The sequence below is a fragment of the Suncus etruscus genome, chromosome 10 (assembly GCF_024139225.1).
Source record: "Suncus etruscus isolate mSunEtr1 chromosome 10, mSunEtr1.pri.cur, whole genome shotgun sequence".
NCBI classification, from domain to species: Eukaryota; Metazoa; Chordata; class Mammalia; order Eulipotyphla; family Soricidae; genus Suncus; species Suncus etruscus.
Genome location: NC_064857.1, coordinates 78,307,297 through 78,312,571, shown reverse-complemented (window position 1 = coordinate 78,312,571; position 5,275 = coordinate 78,307,297). Strand labels below are relative to the sequence as shown.

General features: G+C 40.6%; 1 pseudogene; it reads left to right on the top strand.

Annotated features, from left to right (window-relative positions):
• The first annotated feature begins 1,048 nt into the window (after positions 1-1,048).
• On the top strand, positions 1,049-1,665 carry LOC126020225 (60S ribosomal protein L10a-like; annotated as a pseudogene).
• The last annotated feature ends 3,610 nt before the right edge of the window (positions 1,666-5,275 follow it).

Below are 5,275 nucleotides of genomic sequence, written 5' to 3'. Positions count from 1 at the left end.
ATATTCTACCATTTTGATATATTCCTGTACACTGTTTGTTATTGTCAATCTACTGTGCCTGGCACAACTCCTGAAAGCTATGCTATGTTTTATATTATTGTAATAAAATAATAAAAAGTTTTTTGCAACTTTTATCCCTTGGCTTTGCCCATAAAACTTTGGAGGACTCTCACATGTTAAGAAAGCTAAAGTAGACTTGCCTGAGATTTGTAGGATATGACAACACTTCCTTGGGAGAAGCTACGTGTCTCTATTCTTTCACTGTCAATGGGGCCAAAACAGAGACTTAAAAGTTCTTAATTAAACGAAAACTTTAGGGGCTGGAGAGATGGCACAGCAGTAGGGTGTTTGCCTTGTATGCCGATGACCTGGGAGGGACCCTGTTCAATTTCTGGCATCCCATGTGGTCCCCCAACCTGCCAAGCGTGATTTCTGAGTGCAGAGCCAGGAGTAACCCCTGAGTGCCACTGAGTGTGGCCCAACAATGAAACAACCAACCAACCAACCAACCAACCAATCAATAAATGAAGTTTAAACAAAAGTAAACATTAGGCAGTGTCAGTGGAAACTGTTCTACAGATCCTCCTTGAACCTGAGTTACCTTCCACTTTATCAAACTAAAACATACCTATGGTCTGTTTTTCAGCCATTTTCTGTCATGCTCATTGTGTGTTCCTCAACTACATGCCAACGCATGTATATGAATTTCTGAAAAACTACATATAAGTATAAATTGTTAAATCACCATCTCTACTACACATACCCCACTTATTTCTTTGTGTCTTGTTCTTTATTATGTAAAGATTGGCATTCTTCCCACTGTAAGTTGCTTCCCTGGCAATCAAGCTCCTGTTTTCTTGTCTATAAGTTTTTGGATGACAATGCTTTAGGGTTGTCTATGTTAGATGATCTTATAAGTACAACCATGTAGGTGTCATTCTAAAGAAATGAAGCCATAAAATCAGAATCTTTCACGGTGCATTTCAAATCCATCTCTGTTGCTGTGAGATAGTTTATCTCTATTAGTGGTTTTGTGGTGCAAAGCATCATGACCAGCAAAGTGTCCCAAAACACCTGTACAAAGTGGTGCGGAAAATTCTCTATGGGAATTGTTACAAGTACTGGAAATTTCTAGCGCTGGTAGAGCTACAGATGAGCCTTAAAAAACTATGGCCAGCAGAAAAACAATTACTTCTCTGGCACCTTCAGGCTCAAGTTGACCCCCTGCCTATGTTTTTTTGTGTGTGTTCTGGGATACCACAGCACTGGCATGAGACCACGGCTGTGGATATCACCTACAAGGACATATAGGCACTAAAGAAACTCAACAAGAATAAGATGCTGGCCAAGAAGTCTAATGCTTTCTGGTCTTAGAGTCTCTAATCAAGCAGAACCCCAGAATTTATTTATTTATTTATTTATTTATTTATTTATTTATTTATTTGTTCAGGCTTGAATAAACCTGTTAAGTTTCCTTTTCTGCTGACCCAAAGTGAAAACATGGTGTCCAAGGTTGATGAAGTAAAGTCCACAATCAAGTTCCAAATGAAGGAGGTGCTGTGTCCAACAGTGGTTGTTGGGCATGTGAAGATGACAGATGGTAATCCTGTGCACAACATTTACTTGGCTGTCACTTTCCTGGTGTCTCTGTGCAGGAAGAATTGACCCAAAATATCAAGAGTACCAAGCCCCAGCACCTAGACTAAAGCAAAACTTAATATTCTAGTGCCATTATGAAAAAAAACTTCATTCAGTACAATAAGTCTTTCATATGGATGAATCAGAGTTGATCTGTTCATGGACTGTTAGATGTTTGGTTGTTTTTAGCAATGTTTTTAAATTTTTACGAACTTAAGTTTTTAATTATTGTTGGGAGTGAAATTGTGGGTCATCCGGAAAGGACATGCTTGATTTTATAAGAACTATTTATTCCCAGATGTAACCTCAGCATTTCCCACCCCAACCTCCAAAGGAGTAGGAAACTACTTATTTTCTATAGAAGTGATACTTTGGCATTGCAACTGACAATGAATATTTAATAGTTCTTTAGTTTTTGGACCACTCTAGCTATGCTCAAGGCTTAGTCCTGGCTCTGTACTCAGGGATCTCACAGTGCTTGTGAGACCACATGTGGTGCTGGGGATTAAATTCAGATTGGCTACATGCAAACCACATACTTTACCCACTATATAATCTCTCAGGTTTTGATAGTTTCAAATGTTTCTGCCAACTTTTAGTATCACCTTAAAATAATAAAAAAAAAAAGAGGTTTTAAAGCTTATTTGAAAAAAGATGGAATGTTATCTTATTGTAGTTGTGACTTGGATTTTTTAAATTTTTAATGCTGTTTAGCATCTCTTTGTGTGTGTGTGTGTGTGTGTGTGTGTGTGTGTGTGTGTATTCATTACAATCTCTCATGCCTATGCTTCTGCTATGTTCTTTGGAAGATTGGACTAAGGTTGTGATGTGTTGCCATCAGTAGCTGCTATAAGCAACTATCTGCTATTAGCAACTCAATAGTTGAAAGTTTCTTCTATAGGTTCTTCCCCCACCTATTCCCAGCTGTGCCCACTTCTTCAACTTCCAAGTCCCAGAGCCAAGACTCACCAAGATTAGCACTAAAAAGCAGTGTGCAATGCGCCACCTGCTGGTTCTCTTTTTGCTCTGGCTGGGGAGCACCTTGTCACTTTCAAATTCCTTTAATCTTAGTCCTTAACTTAGTTTTAGTGCTGTTGGTTTGCTTGGGTTCCTTGCTTTATAGTGTTTAGTTAGGTAGTCCCGAATGCTGCCTTCTACTGAGACTGCCTGGAGACATACTAAATCTTCTAGTCTCTTTTCCCAAATGTAGTTTTTTCTCTCATGCCTTCAGTTCTTGCTCCCAAACTAGATCAACATCCTAACTCCTACTTTTCCTTCCATTCTCTGTCAACTCTGGGGCTTGCAAAAAGGCTTTATTAAGAACACAACCTCTCCCATGATCTAATAATGCTTGCCACATTATAAAGGTATTGCTCTCCATTAGTGTTGGACCAATTTCCTCCTTCCCCATGGATCACAGGTGTGGACATTTTCTCTTTAAAGCTTGGCCAAAAGCAAGCCACTTACTGGTAAAAAAGAGATATATATTACATTTAACCAAAAGGATAATAAAATGTTGCTACAGAAATATTTTAAATATCCTGTTTCTCCTGTCCACTTCTAACTCTTAAGGGCATTCCTTCTTCTACTACCACTCTGGAGTGGTTGTGGATCTAGCTTGCACACTTCAGAGCTTGATCAAGAAAAGACAGGCAAGTACCAAATTTCCCCCACTGAGATGACCTTCTGTATCCACCAATTTCTTCAGGCAGGACAGTTTGCCACCTGTTCTCCTTTCTAGCCATTGAGTTAGTTTGAATACATGATTCAAATATTCCACATATCTTCAGAAGGCAAAGATTGAAAGCAGTAACTGGTTGTATTTCAGGTATCAATGAAAATCTGGGCTTCTTTGCAGCTATGGATTTCCCAAGTTAGGGAGACTATGTCTGTCTCATAAAAATTAGAAAGTCTGGATATTTTATTCCTTAAAAGTTTTTTATTGGGGCCAGAAAGTTAGTAGGGGGATTAAAGCTCATGCCTTGCATGTAGTTGACCACAGGTCTATCCCACACACCACACAATTCCCTGAGCATTGTAGGGTTTGGCCTCTGGGAGCAGCACCACATCCTCTGGCCTTCACATAGAATAACTGACACAGTGGCTAAGTAGAATCTGGAGTCACTCCCAGGCTCCCTGAGCACAATTTGGTAGGCTCTTGCCCCCATCCCCAAGGTATCAATTAATTCAATTTTAAGAAATTCTAAGTAAGATATTTATCTTTTCTACTTCAGATGATTAATTGGTGTCTATTGGGCTTAGAGGATGTATCATTTAGGCATGCAGGATAAAAATGCCTGTGTATTATATGAGTATTGTATGTCATAAAGAGCCTTTGAAGTTAGCTATTGAATCTCAACACCTAGCTATTGAATCTTAATGAAATAGAAAATCCTATTGCCCAGGGATCTTTACAGATGCACCTATCAGCTGAGTTTGAGTTCAAATTGGCCTGCAACCTGGGCGTGTGTGGTAGAGACTATACATAGTTGAAAGGGTTCTGTCAGACTTCATAGCTAGAGACAGAATTAGTGATATCACCATCAGCAGGGAAGGCTACATGTACTTAATCCCCTGGATTGCCCTGAATTTGATCTTCTGTAGAAATTCTGGGTTTGCAGCCAACAAAGTTCATTTGTGCAAGAATGAGTTTCATTTACTTTTCTTCTGTTTAATACATTCCTTTTGTGATAAAAGGTAATAATTTCTGTTTTTCTTTTACATTTCTTTTGGTTTGGGGGCATATCTAACTGTACTTTTGGCTTTGTCCTGGTCCAATGTACACTTGTAGAGCTAGGGATGATACCAGGATCAGCTTCATTAAAGACAGGAGCTTTACCTGCTGTATTATTTATCAATTCATTTACTCTTTATCTCTTCCCTCCTTCCTTCCCTCTACTCCCTCCCTCCCTCCCTCCCTCTACTCCCTCCCTCCCTTCCTTCCTTCCCTCCCTCCCTCCCTCCCTCCCTCCCTCCCTCCCTCCCTCCCTCCCTCCCTCCCTTCCTTCCTTCCTTCCTTCCTTCCTTCCTTCCTTCCTTCCTTCCTTCCTTCCTTCCTTCCTTCCTTTCCTTTCTTCTTTCCTCCCTCCCCTCCTTTCTTCTCTTCTTCTCTCCCTTCCTCCTTTTCCTCCCTCCCTTCACTCCCACTTTCCCTCCCTTATCTCTCTTTCTCCCCTCATTTCCTTCCTTCTTTCCTCCTCCTTTCTCTCCCTTCCTCCTTTTCCTCACTACCTTTCCTCCCACCTTCCCTCCCTTCTTCCTTTCCCTCCTTCCCTTTCCTCCCTCTCTTCCTCCCTTCCCTCCCTCCCTCCCTCCCTCCCTCCCTCCCTCCCTCCCTCCCTCCCTCCCTCCCTCCCTCCCTCCCTTCCTTCCTTCCTTCCTTCCTTCCTTCCTTCCTTCCTTCCTTCCTTCCTTCCTTCCTTCCTTCCTTCCTTCCTTCCTTCCTTCCTCCCTCCCTCCCTCCCTTCAACATCAGAGTCAGACAAATTTAAAATGCTTAAAAACTGTGTTTACCCTCATTTAAAATGTGTATATTTGTAGTGAGTTCTGGACAAGTTAAAGATTTACACTTTATTCAATATAAGAGTAAAATAGCTTTTTTATTTATGCCTCCATAGATTACAAAGTGTAAATATCT